Here is a 23,853-nt window from a genome sequence, read left to right as displayed (position 1 = left end):
AATCATCTAGAATAACTTGCTTCATTTTTAAAACCTTAATTTTCTTCTTATGAAGACAACAATAATAAAAGTCATCTTTCTATTTCTGTGTTAACAGGAAAGCTATTACACAGATAATGTAAAATATCACTTTGGTATGAATTTAGCCCTGAATGAGTGATGTGGGCCTGGGCTGGAAGAGTACAGGACCTTATAGGGTACCTTCTTGGGAGCTAAACTTAAAAGGCTAATTTATCTTCCTGCCTTTGTTTATCCTTTGCTCGGATTTTAATATTTATCTCTTTTAACTTGTTATATTATATATAGATTTTGTAAGATACCTGCCCAAAACCCTTTTGGAAAAAAAAATTAGAGTATAAATAATCAAATTTTAATGAAACTGTATAATCCGCTGGGTTTTCTTGAGCACACACTGGGTAATTATGGGGATGATGAAACAAAAGAACAGTAAAAAATCCTAATGTGTTGCTTAGAACACTGACTTGTTAACCACTTAAAATGCATAAATAACGGGGCGCCTGAGTGGCTCAGTCGCTTAAGCATCTGGCTCTTCATTTCAGCTCAGATCATGATCTCAGGTTCCAACATGGAGCCCTGTGTTTGGGCTCCAAGGTCAGCAGGGCATCTGCTTAAGATTCTCTCTCCCTCTGCCCCTCCCCCAACTCACGTGCATGCGCTCTCTCTCTCTCTCTCTAAAATAAGTCTTTTAAAAATGCATGAATTATATATGGATGAACAAGGCTCACCCTAACATTCGGGAGAAATTTTGAAATACAAAAATGCTAGAAGTAGAATTAAATATTTATTGATATACTACATTCTAGGTGCCAGACACTAGTCTGGTTATTTTGTATGTATGATGTATGTTCTGTTGTTACTACCATCCCCATTTTCCAAATGAGGAAACTGAGGATCAGAGTTGCTAAGCACCTTGCCTAAAGGCACCCTGGTAAAAAGTGGCAGCCAGGATTTGAAGCCAGGCAGGTTAGCTATAGGATCTATTATACCATAATGTAGTATTAGTTCTCGAGACAGCAGAAAACAACTGTGTGACTAGATCTGTGCTTACCAATCCTAAAGGTTCAGTAGCATCAACTTGGGAAGGGAATGTGGGAGGTTAAAAACACATTCTGATGTCTGGGCCCCACTCAAAAATCATCATGTATATTATCTAAAAGCCCTGCAGGTGATTCTCTTCTTGCCCCCAGGCTTAAGAACTACTGAAATAGATGAACCATCAACTTCACTTCACAAACCAAAGAGCAACTAAGACTTTGAAGAGATATTCTATGTTCTGAGCAGGCTCTTCCAAATCTGTGGAATATAGGAATGCTACAATGAGTGCAGAGTCATAGTGATAAAACAGGAGAATAATCATGACCCAAAGAAACCAAGCCATATACAGGTCCTGAGCTGTTTCTCTTCTTTCAACAAAAGACAGCATTTGCAGCTGTAGGGAGTTATTATGTATTTTCAAGAGAATACAGAAATATTAGTCCAGAGTGAGCAAAGGCAGATAGAGTGTACTTCCTTTTACAGCAGGTGTCGATTACACTTTCCATGAACAGAAATGGGAAAAAGTACCGTGGTAGAAAAAGCCACCCACTCAGCTAAAACTAGAGCCATATACTCCATTTTCACTACATGAACAAGAATGCCCTTTTTAACTTATGTTTCATGGTCAAATGCAAAATATCTTTCACAACTTTAATTTGTGATAGACGATCACAGAGATTGAAGGTTCATTTACTCTGTGCTCAAAAATAAGACTTTATTTGGAGGAGAGAGAATAAGAGGAAAGGAGCAAGAAAGGGATGAGATGAAAGAGGCTTAGTAAAGGATGACCAAGTAATGAATTAAAACTAACATGTACTTTTCTTGAGAGGTGTTGAGTCCACATGGAGACACATGAGGCAGTGCCTTCTAATGTCAACCTTCCCAACCTTTACAGTTATTTTAGTTCCGGAGTTTCCCAGATGCACAAAGGATTTAGCCAATTTTAAAGACCACATCTGTGAATTATTCGCTGGACTCCTCACTGTATATTTCATTCACATCAACACCGCTAGATACAGTTGTGTTAGGTACCACATTCCTGAAAAGAAAAAAAAAGTTGTCCTTTTCTCAATAATGGCTTAGGTACTTCAGATCCTTTATGGCATGATGGGGATATAACAAAATAATATATGTCCTCAAAACATGCCCATGCTTATTCTGGCACTAATATCAAACTGATTTGCTAATGTGGTGACTGTATAAAGTAGTAGTTATAGTTCTCCACTTATATTTCACTACAAGGTTCTTTTTTTTTTATAGATTTTATTTATTTATTTGAGAGAGAGAATGAGATAGAGAGAGAGCACGAGAGGGAAGAGAGTCAGAGGGAGAAGCAGACTCCCTGCTGAGCAGGGAGCCCGATGCGGGACTCGATCCCGGGACTCCAGGATCATGACCTGAGCCAAAGGCAGTCGCTTAACCAACTGAGCCACCCAGGCGCCCTCACTACAAGGTTCTTAACTTTAGGGAATAAACTGCTGTTCATGCCCAGAAACTCACTCTTCCACCTAATTTTTATCTTGACAGCCACGTGGTAAATAGTCCCTTAGCCCTTAGGTGGCTTATTTTTTTTTTCTATCTCTTTGGGCTTTCCAGTTTTATGGAGCTGTTTTACAATTTGGAAACTATAAAATAACGCCTGAAGAATTTGGAGAACTAGCCCCACATAAATTTGAATAAACAAAAGGGACATCATTCTGTATAATCCTCTAAGGACTTTCATTTGTGAGGTATTATACTAAGTTGTTTGATGCTAAGAGAGAAATCTACCAAACAACATAGAAAGTGATAACAACAACAAAAACGGAATAAGAATAATGTGGAATTACAATAATTTGGACAAAGTGTAGGTTGACATTTTCCCTCATATGACACAAGTGGTTCAAAAAAGTAGGGTAAACAAATTAATACTCTGCAAAAGAACAGAGCAAATAGTATTTAAAATAAATATTTTCTGGGCACCCGGGTGGCTCAGTCAGTTGAGCATCCGACTCTTAATTTCAGCTCAGGTCATGATTTCAAGGTCCTGGGATCAAGTCCCACATCAGGCTTCCTGCTCACCGGGGAGTCTGCTTCTCCCGCTGCCTGCAGCTCCCCCTGCTTGTACTCTTTTTTTCTCTCTCTCTCTCTCTCTGTCAAATGAAATAAATATTTTCTGGCATTTTTTTCATTTTTGAGAGAAAGAGAATATGCATGTGTGCACACATGAGCAGGAAGGGGTGGTGCCAGAGAGGAGCAGAGAGAGAATCTCAGGCAGGCTCCACACTCAGGGCAGAGCCTGATGCAGGGCTCAATCCCACAACCCATAGATCATAACCTAAGCTGAAATTAAGAGTCGGATGCTCAACCGGCTGAGCCACCCAGGCACCCCAGATATTTTCTGGCATTTTAAAAGCAGCTGCTGATCTACAGAGTATGCTGTTTTGAGGGGAACTGAAGAGTGTTTCTGAGAAGATCATGCACAGAAGTCACCAGGCTCATCTTTCTACCTTAGACCTCATTCTGTAGTGTCTGAGTTTGCCAGGCAGACCTGGGGGTCTCCATGGGGCTGGCAAGTATACGTGGAGTCCGCTTTGCAGAGGGTTCCATGGTCTTGATTTTGAGGCACAGTTACAGAACACTGCCATTCTAACCTCATTCCCAGCAGGGTTTTCTAATCCAGCTTTACCAGCCATTAATACACTGACTCTGATTTTTTTTCTCCAGTATTTGTGTTCACTTTCTACCATTTAGAACTCAGAGAAGAGGAGGGATTCACTGACTCCTAACTTTCAATGGCCACCATAGGCAAAATATTTTGCTTCCCTACATTTTTCAGGTACAAAATGAGGAGATTGCTCAATACTAAAGTTCCCTCCAGCTATTTCATTTACAACTTTCCTAAGTAACACATTTTTTAAAAGCCAGATTCAACTGGTTATAATAAAAAGTAGCCAAATGTGCATTGTTTTAAAAACAAACACTATAATTATATCCAGGTCTTCAAGAGAAGTTTGTCCAAATTTGTGAGAATTTAAAATAGGGATTAAAAATACAAAATAAATTCTCATTTATACTATTTCTCTATTCACCTTTAAGATAGATAGTAGATCAAATATTTTCTTCACATTAAAAGAATTTTATTAACAATATTATTATTTTCTTATCCCATTTAGGTATAAAGTTCACCTGGAATATTCAAAAGGAAAAAAAAAGGCTATATGAAAAGATAGGTGGGTCCAATATGTATACATAAAATAAAAATCCCACAGCCTATCATGTCCAAAACTGGATTGCTGTGAATTGAAAACTCAAATAAAATTGCACACAAACCCCAACATAATCCAATTAAAAACGGGCAGAAGACATGAGCACACATTTCTCCAAAGAAGATACAGGTGGCCAATAGACACATGAAAAGATGCTCAACATCACTCATCATCAAGGAAGTGGAAATCAAAACCACAATGAGATATCACCATACACCTGTCAGAATGGGTAAAATCAACAACACAAGAAACAAGTGTTGGTGAGGATGTGAAGAAAAAGGAACCCTCTTACACTGTTGAGGGAAATGCAAACTGATACAGTCACTCTGGAAAACACTATGGGGGTTCCTCAATAAGTTAAAAATAGAACTACCCTATGATCCAGTAATCGCACTAGTAGGTGTTTATCCAAAGAACACAAAAATACTGATTTAAAGGGATACATTCACCTTGATGTTTATAGCAGCATTATCTACAATAGCCAAATTATGGAAGCAGCCCAAGTGTCCATCGACAGATGAATGGATAAAGAAGAAATGGTGTGTGTATATATATATATAATGGAATAGTACTCAGCCATTAAAAAGAACGAAATATTACCATTTGAAATGACATGGATGGAGCTAGAGAGTATTATGGTAAGTGAAATAAGTCAGTCAGAGAAAGACAAATACCATATGATTTCACTCATATGTGGAATTTAAGAAACAAAACAAATGAACAAAGGAAAAAGAGAAAGAGAAAGACAAACCAAGAAACAGACTCAAGTACAGAGAACACACTGATGATTAACCAGAAGGGAGGGGGCTGGGGGATGGGTGAAGTATGTGCAGGGGATTAAGAGTACACTTATCATGATGAGCACTGAGTAATGTATAAAATTATTAAATCTCTATTTTGTACACCTGAAACTGATGTAACACTGTATGTTAACTATATTGGAATTAAAATAAAAAACTTAATAAAAAAACTCAAATAAAATTGCAAACTATTCCAACAACATATTTTTGCCTAAAAAGGAAAAGGATATAAAAGAGAAAATGTTCATTTTTTGAACATCTAGATGTGTTAAATATTACATCAGAGACATTTATACAGCCATGTAATTGAATTCTTTTCAACAGCTTTGTGATACAGACTTTTTATACTCCCGTTTTTATAGATAAGTTGATTAAGTCGGAGAGGCTGAATGCGTGCTCAAGCATATATTGTTAGTAAGATCTAGGGTTTGAATCCTTACCTGATGATCTTGGAACCCAAGTCTTTTCCAGACCATTCCCACCATGTGCTGCCATTGGCTGTGGTGGGTGGTGGTGGTGAAGAGTGCGCAAAGCAGTCCTCAGCACACTATGGTGGTAGGGTGGTTTTCTCCTTCTAACAGGATAAACTGCCTCTCTACTCTCATCTGTGCTCTTTTTTAAAGAGCATCTATTTCGTCATAAGCCTCACATCCTCGGGGAAAAACGTGTCCCATCATTCTTAGAGGACTGTTGTTTCCTTAAATGTTAGAAGGAATAAGATCACACATCAGGCTCATGGCGGCTGCTCTTTGTTTAACGTTTGATAATGCATTTGTCTTAAGGTCAAATGCAATTATTACCAGAACCCTACTGAAATATAAAAGGCAAATAGAAAAGTGACAAAAGCAGGGGTGGATCAGAACTCCAAAGAAGATAATAATGCAAAATGAATTTGGTGTAAAAAAGGCAAAACCTGTGGGCCAAAAAGCAGTAATAAAAATGTACTTTACAAGTGTCATAAAAGTACTTTACAAGTGTCATAAAATTCTGTTTAAAAAAGCAGATTGCAGTTATGCAAGGCAAAGGAATGAAATTAAGAAAAAATTTTCTTCTTTGCTATAGAGGGAGAAAAACTAGTAACAGATGACATTAAAAACACAGAGACTAAATAATTTTACTCCTTTGTACATTTTAATTCTTACTGAAAAAGTAACAAATGTATATTAAAGTCTTTGCATTAGCCTACCTATACATAAATATACATCTCAGTGCATTTTCATAAAGTGAACACACACGGGTACCCAGCACCCAGGTCAAGAAATAGTACATTTCCCAGACTCTGGAAGTCATCCTCATGCCCCCACCTGTTGCTTCTCCCTCCACTCAAATGTATCTATTCCGACTTCTAACACTAGGTATCAGTTCTGCCTGGTTTTGGCCTTGATATAAACAGAATCGTACAATGCATTCTCCCCTGTGTCTGACCTCTTCTGCTGGACATTATGTTTATGAGATCTCACCCATATTGTTGCGAGTAGCAATTGTTTATTCCTGTTCACTGCTGACTAGTATGTCATTGAATGAGTAAAACATGATTTATTTATCCATTTTATGTTTAAAGATATTGGAAGTGTCCCCAGTTTTGACTATTATGATGCTTATGAATATGCATGTTCATAAACATGACTTTCTACTGGCCATATATCTGTTACATATATACCTAGGAGTGGAATTGCATATTCCATTGGCTGTGCATTTGCTCAGTTTTAATATTTATTGCCAAAAGATTGTCTAAAGTTGCTGTACTAATTAACCTTCCCACTAAGAGTGTATAAGAGTTCCAGTTGCTCCAAGCATTCCTTGAGTTTGTATTAACAATCTTTTTCATTTTAGATTTTCTACGGGGTGTGAAGTGATATCTTATTATGGTTTTAATTTTATATCCCTGGTGACAAATGAGGTTGAGAACATTTTCATATGTTACTGGCAATTTGGATATGCTTTTGTGTGAAGTGCCCTTGTAAGTCTCTTGCAACAGTTTCTAGTACACTTTCTATTTTTTTCTTATGATTTATTGGAATGTTTTTTATGTGTATGCTGAGTCCTCTGTTGGCTTATATATTGTAAATATCTTCTATTTTGTGACTTGCCTTTTTACTTCCTTAATATATTTTTAACAACAAAAGTGTTAAAATAGTATGATTTATCAATCTGTCCCCTTATGGTTAATGTTTTCTGTATCCTGCTTAAGAAAACTTGCCCTCCTCCAAATTCATGAAGACATTCTCCTGGGTTACCTGTAAATTTTATTGTTTCATCTTTCACATTTAGATCTCAACATCACTTCGAATTGATTTCCGTGTATGGTAGGAGTTTCCTTTGTCTTTTTGAAAAAAAATATCAATTATAGTCAATTATCTAGGACAAGAGATAGAAAGACAGGAAATGACACTAAAATGAGAACATCTACTTCCCTGAAAAGCAGTCTTAAAATACGATATATGTTTGGATTACTTGGGTTTGAAGATGGGATCCTTATTTACAAAATAGATAGGCGCTGTCACTATAGAGTCAGCAGCTTTCTTCTGAAAGGATAAGAAAAAGAAATAGAGTGACATTTTTGGACACTAGAGAATACAAAACCCCCAGTCATTTATTGTGGTGAGGGAGTAAGCAACTTCCTATTCAGAATAGTTGAGTAGCTTCAGCAGGGGCTTCACAGACAAAAAGAAATGGGCTTACCTCTCAGTGCTGCCCTGTACCAGCTATTACTGCTGTGGGTACTTAACTCACTATGCGCATAAAGGGGGAGGCAATTAGATACCTCACACGTTCTGTTCATCATCGTGTCTCTAGCACTTACAACACCTTATGTCACATAGTAGGAACTTAATACTGCCTTCCCATCTGCCTGACACCATCATTATTAGTTATTTACACTCTAATTAGAATAGATTTAGAAGCTTCACTGAGGAGGAGAAAGCAAGAGATCATGAGGTAACTTGCAAAACCAGAGACCATCTACTTTCACAATGTTGTCAAAGCAAAATTAGATGAGACAGCTTAATGTTGACACTCAAGAAGAACGTAAGAACATCATCATTTTGAAATGTCCTTGAAGGGCCAGAAATAGAGTTACTAGCATGCTTTTGTAAGCCCAAATAGTGCTAGAAAGACCAATTTAATTTCCTGATACATAGCAAAGCAATATTGATAAAGGGAAAACTGCACATTTAATCTCTTTAATCATCAGTAAGGCCTTTCATTTCATCTACCAAATATTCCTGGGAATATACTAGATTCTTGCTCCTCAAAGTGCAGTCCTTGGCCCTGGACCAGCAGGAATATCACCTAGGAACTATTAGAAACAGACTTGGGCCCCTTCCCCAGACCTACAGAGTCAGAGCCTACATTTTAGCAAAATCTCCAGGGGATCCTCATGCACTTTAATTTTAAAGAAACACTGGAACAGATAGTTAAAGTACCTACTGATCTGATAAGCCACATTTAAAAAACATATTTAGGTATGAAAGCAAGGACAGAATGGTTGGGGATGAGGGAGTCCAACTCAAGAAATGGCAACCATTCTATGTAAGGTTCAGTATCTTTGCTCAGGTCATTCTGACAGCAATTCTTGGGAACTTAGCCCTGTGTGTTCTCGACCAGGGTTATTTATCTTTTAACATATCCCGGTTTTTGTCTTTTTTCTCCTCCATCTCAAATAAAAATCATAACGATTAGATCCTTTTACTTTTTATTTCTATCTTAACTCAAAGGGAACCACAGACAAACCGAAGGAAGAAGGAAAGGAAAGAGGCAAAGTGTCTGAAGGAAATTGCAGCTGACATAACTATCTTGATCTCTCACTCTGCTACTAATTCAGGCAAACACCATGCTCCTTCTCCACTTCTGACTTACAAGCCTAAAATATCTATACTTTCTATATCCTCCCTTTGAAGAGAAAAACCAGCATGAATGGATTGGGCTGCAGAGTCTCTTAAAAAGGTTTTGTTTTGGGTTGGTTTTGGTTTTTTGGTTTTTTGTCAGTTGGTTTGTGGAAATAAAATTGGTGAGTCAAATAAATGGAATGGGTGACCCCAATCACAGTAGTGGTCTGTTGACCTAACAGTTGTGGATTGCTAGATGGCTAAGATCATTCTGTTAAATGGATATCCCAAAGACTTACCATATGTAATCAACTATCTTTGTTATAAAATGATTGTAAAATAATCATAAAAGTAACAATCACTAATAGGTATTGTTTGATTAATATATACCAGACACTGTGCTAAGTGTCATAGATATATTCCTACATTTACATTTCTTAATAATATAATTAGATGCATTAGGGCACCCTTATGTCAGTATTCATTTATCGAGTCCAAATATTAAGAGAAAGTAAAAGTCACTATAACACAAAATATTCACTAATAAATTGACCACTTACAGAATGAGTTGCACTCAAACATCACTTCCATTTAATGCCAGCATCCCAGTACAGAAACCAAAGTTTTTGTCCCTCAGTTTCTTGTTAATTGAGTCAAACATCCAGAAACACAGTGAAAACTAACAACAAATCATAATTGTAGATTTTGGAAAAGATGCAGATTTCATGAAGTTGATAAAAAAATATGTTGGAACACTGTTCAAATTACAGGCAAAGACATGAACAAATGAGGACTTGGCAGAATTTAGAGTAGCTAACAACTGAAAAAGAAAATCAGCAAACTCTTGGCAGGTTATGTTTTTCAAAAAAGAATGATTTAAATATCAAAAAATCTTGATCCTGCTTTAAAAGCCAAGTCTGAAGTAAAGATTGTCTATCATGCCATCATATAATTTTACCCCTCCAAAATTATGCCAAAAATTAATACCTGCTTTATTCTGTATTTATGCTAAAAAATAGCTTATCTTTGCAATGTTAAACTGTGAATTAAAATGAATTCATTACCAGATAGTTTAGCTTGAATGTTTAAAGATGTATCTTCAAACCTCTTATAATTTGCTATAAAATTTATGGTATTTGAAGTATATTCATTTTAAGTGGGTTTTTCTTCCAGTATCAGTTCTGCACAGGTAAGGAGGCTCTCCTATTTTATTATTACCCATTTTCTATATAGGAAAACTGAGGCTTTACATGGCTCTATAACTTGACCAATAACACAGCCAGGCATCCTAGTCTGCAACATCCAGTCTCCATCCTATAGGGCATTGCTATAGTCAACTAAAATTGGGACTCTAAAATCATTCTAATAAGAAGAATTTGACCATCATGGAACACTACATCAAAAACTAATGATGTAATGTATGGTGATTAACATAACATAATAAAATAAAAATTAAAAAAAAGAAGAATTTGACCAATGAAGTCAACAAAATGGAAGAGAGGAACTTTAAATCTTTGACTTTTAAAGTTGTTGAAAGTAATTTGATGATATGATACAGAATAGGACCTACTAGTTTATAATTCAATAAGAAGTCATTATTTGGGGGTCAAGATGCTTCTTCTTCCTTAGAGAAAATGGATGCAATTGGCAATAAAACAATTCTAAAAGGATGGATGGCTCATTTAGTTCAAGGCAAATTTGAAAGATCTGAAAACATCTGGAACCATAAAACCATGTCATCCAAGCCCAATGTTACACTCTGTTCAAGTTTATGCACTGTGAGTATGTGATAAATTACACATTCAAATTGAAACAAATGCTGTGGGAACTCCAGATACACCTTTCATTTACAGACATCCCTGTAAGTCCCAGACTTTGCAGGTGTACATACTAATTACAGCAGTGGTAATTTCCTCACCATGTAAACTTCATGATATGTTCTGGGCTTCAGCTTCTTTTAATTCCAGTTGCTTTAAACACATGGCTTTGTCCATTCCTGCTCTTTAATTTGTCTCAAATTTTTAGCTAAATAAGCATTATATTCTTGGGGGAGGAGGAAGAGAGGACACTTTTTTTATGGCCCATCTTCAGAGTTCCCAGTGGTATAAATTAAATGTAATATTATTAGAGGCATAAACAATAAAAACAAGAAATTTTACTGGTGAGAAAGATATACTTGAACAGGGGAAGTTAACTGCTTACCAATATCAATCTTAACCTAAGAATCAATGAAAAATATTAACCCTCTTCTTAGAAAAAGTCAGTGTAACAAAGAAATTGAAAGCAAAATATTTGTATTCAAAATGCATTAGTAGGTAAAAATGAGACATGATCTCCCACCATTGATGAGACATATTTAAGATAATGTAACTTTCAAACATTTATCAGGTACAAATTATTCTTCTACATAATTTGCTTTCCTTCCTTTTAAAAATCACTGTATATTAACAGACAGAAATATGGATGCTTATTATTTTTGACTTCTAGTTCAAAATAAAAAAATGTGCATAATTGGCAAGGTGAATTATATGGTGACTAATGTTTAGTTGTGCCTATTAGTGAGGATGAAGTGATACCATTTAAACTAAATGTTCAGCTATGCACTCACAAGAGAGTGAAGTTAAAATATTTGATCTGAGATATTTAAGGTAAGGTTCTATGGAATGGGTTGATTAGGTTATACACAGCTATATAAATACATGGTAGCTTAAGGAAAAGTCAGAAAAGTCTTTGAGGAGATAACGTTTTAGTGATAATAATAATAATGAAAATCACAGGCACCCCACTAAGGATCTAGGGTGAATAAATTGTGAATGAATGAAGAAAGCATTCAGTCAATGGCTAACCTAAAGCCTCCAAACAAAATTGAGAAATACTTAAAGTGAATGAACACAAGATCATTGGATGAATATTCTTATAAACATGGATAAAAACAGAGCAACAATCCCATGAGAATATATTTGGGACTTGTCAACAAAAGTCTCTCAAAAGCCCTAACACTGCAGAAAATGGTCTGTAGCATCTGGCCATATCTTATCAGCTTGGGAATACATCTGGGCAAATCACTGTCACCATTTTTTGTAGAAGCTAGAATAATCCTCTATTCAACTAGAGACTGGAGTGCTGGCCACAATCATAGTCACCTCATTTGTAAGACTTAACTGAAGGAATGTGTGCGTTAAGGTACAAACAGCCACTATAACAAATGTCACTCTATGCTACTGCATGTTCAAACAAGTTACCTGACTTCTAAAACCCACTATCTATGCTAAATATCCATCCTCATGTTGTGCAGCAGAAAGGAATTTATAGTATGTTTATAAAAAGTTTCAGATAATACTAAGTTGAGTGGGTTAAATGCAGACAAAAACAAGGTAATTGCTAGTTATCAGAAAAGAATAGTTAAGAAAAAATAAGAAAATAAAAAGTCTAAAGAGTCACAAGGGAGACAAATTAAATGTGTTATCTTTTCCCTTAGCCCTGAACTGTCATATAATGCTTACACGTAAGATAGATAGGAACTAGAAAGTATCAACAAAATCAACATGAGTCAAATCTTAATTAACAGCATTTGGGGGTCTTATATTGCCAGAAAAAGGGGGGTGGGGAACAGGAGAATCTTGGAAGTATCTTAGGAATAATAAGAAATAATTTAAAATATGCTAAGTCCTATGAAACATTTTAGAGTCTTACCTCCCATTTATTTCAGAGTAATATAAAGTGAAATATTTGTTTATTGGTTTTAAATAGAATGGAAATCTTTATAACCCTTTTATGGGAGGATGATATCAAACCCTGTATAACTACAATAAGATACCACCCCATACCCATCAAGAAGACTATAATCAAAAAGATGAACAATGGCAAGTGTTGGTAAGGATGTAGAGAAATTGGATCTCTTATACATAGCTCATGGGAACATGAAATAGTGCAGTCACGTTGGAAGACAGTTGGGCAGTTCCTCAAAGAACATAGAATTATATAACCCAGTAACTCCATCCCTAACATTTACCCAAGAGAATTGAAAACATATGTCCACCAACACAAAAATTTGTACATGAATGTTCATAGAAAGATTATTCATAATAGCCAAAAAGTGGAAAACCCAAAAATCCATCAATTGAAGAATGGATAAACAAAATATGGTATATCTATACAATGGAATATTATTCAGTCATAAAGAGTAATAAAACATGCTACAACATGGATGAAACTTAAAAATATGATGCCACATGAAAGAAGCCAGGCATAAAAAGCCACATATTACATAATTCCGTTTATATTAAATGTCCAGATTAGGAAAACCAATAGAGGTGGAAAGCAGATTAGTTGACCTGGAGAGGGGGTGGGGATGGGGAATAACTGCTAATGGGGATCAGAATTTTTTGGGGGGATAATGAAAATGTTCTGGAAGTGGAAATGTTCTGGAATCAGATAATGGTGATGGTTATACAACTTTGTAAATATATTAAAAACCAATGAATCGTACACTTTAAAAGGGTGAATTTTACGGTATGGGGGTTATAGTTCAATACTAAAAAAACAAGTGTATAAGTGATTAACTCATATTAGGAAAATAGTTATGTTTTAGAAAAAATAAGTTTTGTCTTATAATCTAAACTTCTGCAGTTTAAAAATATTCATTATATGATAGTGCATATCAGCTATTTCCTGTTCTTTACAAAAGATGAAATAAAAATTAAAAAACTAAAATTATAGGATTAATAATACACGGTCTCTGCCTTCATAGATTGCCCTGTACATTGAAGTAGACAGACATACAGACAAATAATTACACTATATGAAATACATGGAAAAAATAAAGATATCTATACAAGGTATAATAACACAGAAGAGAGAAGGCCTAATTACGGGTAGTGTCACGGCTTAAGGGGCTTCAAAGACAGTATAAGTTGATCTGTTATTGATGGATTGATTGATTTTTTTAAGAGAGAGAGCACGTGAGCAGGGGGAGGACTATAAGGTGGAGGAGAGGAAGAGGGAAAGAATCCCAAGCAGACTCCGCACTGAGCACGAGCCCCATGTGGGGTTCAATCTCATGACCCTGAGATCATGACCTGAACAGAAACCAAGAGTCTAATACTCAACCGACTGTGCCACCCAGGCACAAGTTGATCTGAGTCTTGATAGAAGATGGGCATCCACCTGATATGCAGGGTGTGGAAACATATGCAGAGACAAAAGGTCAGAAAAACCATGTCCACTTCACAAATCTACAAGTCATTCTTTTGGGCCAGAAACGTCAAGTCTTTGCAGAAGAGCTGATGAGGTTCACATGTTTTATTCTTACAAGGGATGATACTGTGAGTTTTTCTCTGTGGGAGATGGAGAAACATCAGAGATGTTATTTCAGAGCAGTGAAATATTCAGATTTCAATTTAGGTAGATAATGCTGGCAGCAAAGTGGGGCAAGAGATGGAGGAATACAAGAATGAAAGCTCAGAGATCCTTAGAGAAAAAATGCTTGTGGTGTGTTAGGTAATGAAGCACTATTAGTAGGAATAGAGCTAAGGGGACCAGTTATAGGGATACTTAGAAAGGCCTGGTAAGCTAAAAGAAGAGGAAGAATTGAGAATGACTCAGGTCTGACTTAGGCAGGAAGGGCATCAGCATTTGTGTTGTTTGCTTTCCTAACACAATTGCATTTAAATTGTATTGTTGAATTTGAAGTGTTTGTTCTAGGTATAGAAATATAGTGTGTAGAATTTTGAGTTTGTAGCTTTGGGGAGAAAGTATTTGGGGATACTGGGGATATATATCTGGGGGGTCCTTAGCACATATCTGAAGTATTGGGAATGGATAAAACTGAACAAGAAGAACTGATAAAAAGAAGAAAAAGAAGAAGAAGGAGGAGGAGGAGGAGGAGGCAAAGACCAGAAACCATTAGAAGCCTAGATTATGGATAAGCCAGAATAGGGCCTGGCACATATTGCTCAATAAGTATTTGTCAGATGAATGGACAAATGAACATCATGTTTGATCCCAAGGGTAGCAGGAAGAACGAGGGGATAAATATGGAATCAAGAAAGAAGGGTGCCATAGAATCTTCTTTTCCAGTTTATGTCACAATTAGAAATAAAGTCAGTCTTGTTCTGCGTTGATGGGCATATAATTTTGGAAGTTTTCAGCTCAGAAATGAGATTGCTGAAGACATGAGCAAGAATAAAATGGGGGCTGAAGACTGATCCTAGTTGGGAAAAGGAGGGAAATCCAGCAACTAAGAGAGGTGAGCAAGCAGCGAGTGAGATGGGGTAAAGGTAGATCAGACAGTTGTCTTGGAAACACAGTGAGGAACATGGAGAAGGGATCATCACCTGTGCAAAATGCTGCTGGTAAGTCAAGTTGGATGAGGACTGAGAATTTTATAGTGGTTTTACCATAGAGGTCATTTGTGCCCCTAACAAGCACTCTTCTCAGGAATAGAAATGCAATAAAGCCCATAACTGCCCTGGGTTCAAGAGACAGTGCTGTGGAGGAGAAAAAGAAGTGGGTTTGGGTGAAAGATCCAAGTAGAGAGGGAGGAAATGAAGAAGACAGAATCAGGGTTGGAGCTCCCCAAAAGGGAGCAGAGAAATGAGCAGAACTCTAGTGGGATGTGGGGTCAAGAGAGGGCTTTTTTAATAAAAATAGGATGAAAGGTATTACAGCATGCTTTTATGCTGATGGGAATAATTTACTGCAGAAGAAGGAATGATGCAGAAGAAAGAAAGGACCCACAGAGCGTCGTGGAGTGTGAAGGAGGAACAGTATCTGCCACGAAAGTGAAGAGATAAGAGCCGTGTTCCTGCAGGAAGAGCAGAGGATGTGGGTCCAGATGTAGCAACGTTGATAGATTATGTGGAATTTAATTTAATTTTGCAGATAAGAAAAAAAGAGTAATGAATAATTTCCCAAGAACCAGGAAGCCAGCATCATTAAGCTAATTTCTGTCTAAAAATTAATGTGACATACGTTAAGTGTTGGTCTAAATGGGATATAGCATCATTACTTTAAAATAATACTGTTATCTTTGTCAATTTGTCTCTTAGGAAATGTAAGAATAAAATGGTGTAAAAGTTTGAATACAGGAGGTCGTTGGTTTTTACATACCAAATAATTTGAAAGCAATTGCATTTGAATCTATGTAAAGGAAATTTTAACACAACCGGAAGACTTCTAGGATCACTTGACTAGCTTAACATTAAACAGGAAGCCATCAGTAGCAATATTTACTTTAGGAATACACATCCAACTCAAACAAGCTCAAAGGGGTACATTTCCTTGCAAAAAAAAAAAAAAACAGAAAATGAATGGCCTAATAGCTGTCCTCCCAGTAATGGTATACTCACACAGAACACTTTTGAAGAATTACAATTTATTTTACTTAGGGGACATTCAAAAATCCTTTATCATTGAATACATGAATGGATGAACAAATCTTGAAGAAACAGTGAGGAGCTTTCTAGAGCCTATGAATAGTTGAATTATTCTTCTATTCATGACTTATGTCCCCTTCTAGAACATTGCCTATTTGGGACGGAAAGCAACAACAACAAAACAAAACAAAAATCAATCACTAATCAATCGATTAGTTTTTGTAGAAAAAAATACCATAAGGGATACTTTTACAGAATAGAGTCAGGTTTTTATTGGATATTGGAAAAAAACTTGAGTAGGCAAGGTGAGAAAGATTTCCAAAGGCATTAGGAAATATTATTTTCTAAATGTAACTCTCAGTGAATGTTTGAGTGATAATCATTATCACTATCCCTGTTTTGCCATTTGTTTTACAACTAGACTTTTTTTATGGTTAGTGACTAGGTTTTCTTTACTGTAAATAAAGCAGTTACGATACTGTCTCAACTATTAGTTCATTTTCCAGTTGGAAAATGTTACTATATGATCAGTTGGGGACAATACTGTGATTTTATGTGAACAAATTCTGAGCAACAAAGCAGATATCCTGCTACTTATTCAATTTTTTAAAAAACAATAGAACTAGTTTTTTGCATAATACATAAATACAAAGCAAATGCAAAATACAAAGAAGAAATATTTCTGAGACTACAAAAGTCAATCCTCTAGCTTACATAAGAACTGGGTGTGTTTTAACCCCTTTACTCCAAATAAATGTGTCATAAATACTAGTTAGGAAGGAAAACAGGAAACTTAAAAAAAAATCTCTCTTTACAGGAAAAGTAAATGCTGTTTTTTTAACAGTTTATAATTTGATTGTAGGTGATATATAATCATTTAACAAATAAAACCATTTAAGATTTTAAAGTAAATTTGGGCCTTATTTTATATACAAGAGCATATTTATTCAAGTCACAAGCATGCTTTTGAAATTTGAGTGTGACTAAAATGATAATTCATAAGTTGCTAATTATTCTTCCCTTCTAGGTCTTTAAACCAAATGGACACATTATTTTAGGTTAATTGTTTGCGGTAGTCTCAATTTGAAACACTACATTGATAGTTCTGTGATAATTTAAATTCAGAATGGTTTTTAAAAATTATGTATACTACGATCATCTACTCAAGTGTCAAATGTTCTTTTTCTGGTAAGAAGCAGCATTACAACTTGAAACAAATTGTAATGGCTCTGATTCTACTGATTCTCTTTAAATGTGCCTAAAAATTTATGGCCTTTTCTTAATTTGTTGGATTTTAAAAACCTGTTAAGTTTTTTTCATTCAAATCATTTTGCGTGGTGTTAAAAATATGCAAAAGTTCTACAGCACTCCGTCCCTAAATTACATACCCGTCTTCACTCTTCACTGTCCTTTGCCAGGTAAATTATTACTTGGGTTTCTTGCTATCAAAGGAAATGTATAATTTCACAAAACACGCAATGTACAGTGTCGGGAAACAAAAACTGATGACTTCAGATGAACGGGCATGCTAGAATTGGCAAGTTTTTTTAACCAATGGAGTGTTGAGGGGGTGTGTATGTGGCTCTGCAGGCCTCTAAGTATAGACTTCTGGGTTTGCAACAGTCTCATCATTTTGATCACGTAAGCAAGGACTGTCTTTCTTACTGCTTTTATTGACTCAAACCAGAATTATATTTATAGCAGAACTGTTGATGAGCATAAAATGTTGATGGTTTATAGATCAGCATACTTTCAGCTGTAAATGACAGAAAACCCAACTCAAACTAGTTAGACAATCAGATACTCGTGGGCACAATTCACTAGGAGAGAAGGAGGGGAGGCCTTCGAGGGGACAGCAGCACTAGAAGTCTTTTCCCGCTTTAAATAGAAGCTTCCTCTTCAAAGTACTAGCACAGTAGCAAAATCGCTGCAGAAGAATGATGGTAATGTCTAGAGGAGCATCACTCTGAGAATCTCTCTCATTGTGAAGATGGGTCCTTCTTAGATGTCCCTTGAGAAACTCTCCTCACATTAATTGGATCATAGGTCATCTCCAGCACCCGTGGCTTGTTCTAGGGATATGGCGTTAGCCTGAAATGTAACAGAGCCACCCCTGGGCTGAGTAGTGAGCTCGGGTTCTCCTGAGGCCCATGGGAGGTGTGAGGAAGAGGAAGACGCTTGAATAAGGTCTGGGTACTATTGGAAAGAAGAGAGAAATGAATGCTCGTGGGCAGCAGAAATGTCTATTTCAAAGGGTGGTGGGTGATCATATATAAAATATAGCCCATCCAAAAATCAAAACCAAATAAAAACGTTGAAAGGGCACTACTCTTCCTTAGGTAAAGAACGTTTATTTTGTAGTTTTAGAATTATTCAGTCAAGAGACTTTTTGCAATCCTGTCTTTCAAATTCATGGTATGTTTCAACCTTTTTGCCAAAAGGAGTTATATACCAGGTTGTTCATTCTGTAGCTACTATTTTTAAAATCAGGCTGTTACTTTGGAAATGGTATCAAACATTTTCTTTCCCATTTGTAACTGCATTTCAGATCATGTTTTTGCTAACCTTTCATTCAACCAAACTTTAATGAGCACTTCTCAATTTAAAGCACGGTGCTAGGTGCTCTTTATCCATCTATCATAAGCTATTGGTATATGTATAGTTTAGGGAATTGGTGAAGGAGGTAAAGTTTATGGGGGATATACTGGGCTAGCTGCTGACAGAATTTGTTTGGATTGATTATTTGAAACAAAATAAGAGATATGTAAACTGTTGTTATATTACAGCTTATATTTTTATCTTGATTTTATTGCTAGACTAAATGTATTCAAGCATCCTGCTAACATTCATGCTTCACTTGCCACTTGGTTAGAGATCCATCCTTTATAGCTACCTGGAAGAAATTCCTGAACCCTATGCACATATTTCCTCATTTATAAAATAGAAATAAAATCTACCACACTGAATTGTGGGAAGATTTAAATGAGATGAGCTATGTAAAATCATAATGTGTGATATAAAGTAGACCCTCCATAAAGGTTAAGCAACTTTTGGAAAATGTTCATTGATGCAATCTCCCAATTAAAGAGGCTGACGTTATAAGAAGATGAGGCATATAAATGCAATTCCTTTAATTTTATAGGATTGCAAGATTATTTGTTTTTAGAGCAAGAATAAAGAATATAGAAAATGGGGAAAAAAGGAATATAGAAATTGGTGTAGTTTAGTTTCAAATTCCCAAAAATACATAAGGAGGAAACTAGAAATTTTTTTTGCTTTTTAGTTTTTCAACAGAACACAAACATGTATATCCAGTGTGATCTGCTCCATAAACCTAGAGAATAAAAATTTATGCATATCTCTTATTTTGTTTCATTTAATCCAATCAGTAAAAACAAAACATTAGCAGAGAGCCCAGTATATCCCTTTAAACTCCACCCACTTCTCCCCAGAATTTCTTTATCCAGTAAGTTACTAAATAATGTGTGATTAGACGGCAGTATGGTCAAAGGCATGATTTGAACATGAAACTCAAAACTTGCCATTCCCATGGTCTATCCTGAGTCTCTTCTATTTGCTGCTGGGCCTCACTGAAACTCAGGCATCAAGATACTCTTTATAATTCTCTGCTTGGGTTCCAGGCTGTCTACTTTTTGAAGGACAAACTGCTATGTAGGTTAAACTACTTCACTTGGGCAACCAGGTTGAGAGTGCCATGAGCTATATAGTAAGTAACATGCCTACCTCAAAAGTTTTGCTGACCTTATATTTTTATCTTGGCTCACCCCTGAACAACCAAAAAAAAAAAAAAAATGCTTGATCAAGTCTAATAGTCCTAACTCAGAAAATAGTCAACCATAAAACAATTCAGCAACATTTTCCATTATCTAATGTATTTATTCATTTGCAACTTTACTGGAAAGTACCCAAAATATTGGGTTGAACTATATGAAATTGCCAATTTTTCCAATTTTTTAACCTACAAAATGGTAGTTTCATATGATACATCATAATATAAAGTCTGTCAATGGTGACATTACAAATTCCAGCAGCATTCACCTGAAGTTCTATAAGGGACAACTGGTGACCCTCCAAAACATACTCTTCACTCCCCACCATTTACCACCAGTCATACTTTGATGTGTTGGATATCTTCTGTTTGTCTGTCCAGGCTCATCCTCTACCTTTCTCACCATCGCTCTACTCTGTGGTCCTGGGAGGCTGGCCTATATGAACTGGTCTGGCCATATGGCATCGAGTTGGGTTAGATAAGCAGTTCAGAGGGCAGGAGGACAATGAGTCAGGAGTATTTATTCACCCTCTTTGTACCCCACCAATTCATCCTTGGTTATCTGCATTCCTTCCTAAAGGCCATAGCTCTTGTCAGACACTCTACAAATAGCTCCCCTCAGGGTTCTGGTAACTTTTCCCTTTCTTTCAGTCCTGGGAGATATAATGGCTCTCTGCTGTTGCTAGTCCTGGGGTTCTACATAATCCCTTATTTTTTATTTCTTTAAACACTCCCCACATTTTTATAATAATCCCTTTACCCCATTTGAGCTTGCCCTCTGCTTTCTTCAGAAAGCCTGGCTGAAACAAACAATCATTTAAGCTAGGTTTTCCAAAATAGTAATTCCCACACATGAAACCATATTTTATTTGTGGGGAACATTTCCTCTCAGCACCCCTGGAGCCAGATGGAGGGTGAACAGTATTTCAGGCTGCAAACACAGCCAGGCCCACATGGGACTGAATGACTCTTCAGATGATTCCAACCCCAGCCTCCACATCTTCCACCTGAGACTCCAGGTATGGCAGATTAGAGATGCTGTTGGCCCCTCTCTGAATCCCTGACCCACAGAAACCGTAAGACATAAACACCTAGCGCTGCTCTAACCCACTGCATTTTGAGGTGATTTGGTACACAGCGGCGGGTAACTACTACACTTGTCCTCTCTGGTGTTTGTGCTCTCGGGAGCTCCCAGTCTGTTTCTCCTGCTCACTCTCCATCATCTCTTGATGCCTGTGGGAAGAGGCGGTCCCGACAATCACGGAGCCCAGTCACAGAGCAGACCACCCCGGGCAACTCATTTCTCCTGTTTTCTAAGCCTTTCCTGGCAAGACTTAACAGTGTAACACAGGGGTAAAGAGCACACACTCTACAGCCGACTCTTGTGGTTTCCAGTGCTAGTTCTAGTTCACTAGCTGTGAGCCCTTGGGCCAGTTAGGGAACTTCGACATCCCCTGGTTTCTTCCTCTGTAAAATAGTGATAATAACCCAGTGCTGATAGGGTTATTAGGAGGGTTAAATGAGTCATTATTTGTAAAGGTCTTAGAAGAGTGTCTGGAGGGGCGCATGGGTGGCTCGGTTGGTTAAGCGTCTGCCTTCGGCTCAAGCCATGATCTCAGGGTTCTGGGATCGATCCCGGGGTGGGGCTCCCTGCTCAGCGGGGAGTCTGTTTCTCCCTCTCCCTCTCCCACCTGCTCACGTGAGCGTGCTCTCTCTCTCTCTCTCTCAAATAAATAAAATCTTAAAAAAAAAAAGAAGAGTGCCTGGAATATAGAAAGTGTAATATATAAATGCTTGTTAAATAAAATAATGCAGTCTGCTAGAGAATAACCGCTTCCCTCCCAAACAAAGCAAAAGGGTAAGACTTACTGAATCCAGAAAACCTTAAGGATGGCCTTAAAAACTTAGTCTTTTCTAAACTATTTCATTAAGGGTAGCACACTAATTACTTGATATAAGTATATAAACATACCGTTTTGCTAGGCAAATTTTTCTGTGGCTATCTGAAGTATGATCCTGAATCTCCTTCCATAGAGTGTAGCTTTCTACCCTGCTCCTCAATATGTCCTGAGATAATGTATAGCAGGTCTGGCATGTGAGCTGAGATTCCAAAAGGAAACAGACCACACACTTAAACTGGGTAATTCAGGAGAGTTTAATTAAGGGACTACTTTTAAAAGATGAGCAAGATTTAAGAAAGCCAAGAACAAAGGCTATTAGAGTTAGCCATAGCAGGGACCCATTACCTCCCATAGGCTAGAGGGCCTGAGTAGCTATATGGAGAGGGCTGCCTTGAAGAGACTCTGCAGAGGAACACGGCCAACCAGGGATGACACAGCTGGGAGGTTACCAGGTGTCTGGTTATTTACTGCTGTGTAACAACACACCCCCAAACTTACTAGTGTAAAACAATAATGATGTGTTATGCTCACCATTTTGTGGGTCAGGAACCCTGGCAGGGCATAGCAGAGATAGATTTTTTTCACTTCACAATGCCTGGAGCCTCAGCCTCCAGGCCAGGGTGGTTTGAACAGCTGGAAATGTCTGGAACAGCTCAGCGGGGGTCAGATGTTTGGGGTCTCAGTTCTGCTATTGGCTGGGTTTCTTGATTCTTCACATACTGTATCTACTGGGGTTGCAATGTCCTCCAAGTTGGTGTCTTCACTCACATAACTGCCTGGAAAAGCTGGAACAGCTGGGCAATGGCTGGCATTGCTCTCTCTCCATGGGGTCTCTCCCTATGCAATCTCAGTTCGTCAGATTTCTTACACTGTATCTCAGAGCTCCAAGAGTGAATGCTCCAGGAGACCTGGGGAGATGGGAGCTGCGAGACTTCTTATAATGACCTAGCCTCAGAAGTCCCAAAATGTCACTGCCCTGCATTCAGTTGTTTAAGCAAATCACTTGGGCCGGTCCCAATGAAAGGGGAGAGGAGAATGGAACTCTACCTTTCAGTGGGAGAAGTAGCAAAAAATTTCCCACCATGTTTAGTCCATCGTATCAGGTTAATAAAAATTCTGAGCTCATTCTCCTCCTACCCCATCATTTGTTACTGATGCTCCCCCTTAAACAAGGCAACCACTGGCCAGAGGGCAAAGGACCTTGCTGATGTAGTTTTTATAGGTCAGCTTCCCGGGAACATAGATCTGGAGGGACAATCAGAAGATATTCAATATGTCCAATGACTCTCCAAATGCTCACTGCTTCCTCTACAGCTTTCAAGCACTGTGTCAGAGCTCTGTAGGGGTATGCTTTTAAGGATATAGGCATGATCATGAGGACACAGAGAATGGTGTAAGCCCTCCATTACCTACATTTGTAACTCTCACTCTGGTACCTTTTACAATTGCAGTTTTAATCAGTGTTCAAACAGAGTTTTCACTTGGACTAAAATTTCATTTCCAGAATACTCCCTCCATTCCTGGTACATCAATTTTTCAAAGCCTACAGGAAAAATGGCCTTATCTTTTGTTAGAATCCCCTCATTGAAATATTCTTGCACGTGATTCTTACACTAGGGCGGCTGGCGACATGTCAGTATGTGCTAGTATCCTGAGGCTTGGGGTGCAGTGTGTTTACATCCCAAGAGTCTAGCAACATTAGACCTGTGCCTGTCCTCGTCCATCACAAAGTTTGCTTTTTTAAAACAATTTTTGGTGGTTAGAGGGCAGGGAATGGTAGAGTCTCGGGTGAAGGCTTAAAAATCATGCCCTACATCCTCTTTACTTTTTCGTTTATCTTGGAAATCAAATAGTT

The sequence above is a fragment of the Callorhinus ursinus genome, unplaced genomic scaffold (genome assembly GCF_003265705.2).
Source record: "Callorhinus ursinus isolate GAN/ISIS: 27379988/994484 unplaced genomic scaffold, GSC_fseal_2.0 scaffold4, whole genome shotgun sequence".
NCBI lineage: Eukaryota > Metazoa > Chordata > Mammalia > Carnivora > Otariidae > Callorhinus > Callorhinus ursinus.
The sequence above is the reverse complement of the archived record's forward strand: the minus strand, read 5'-3'. Positions refer to the sequence as shown.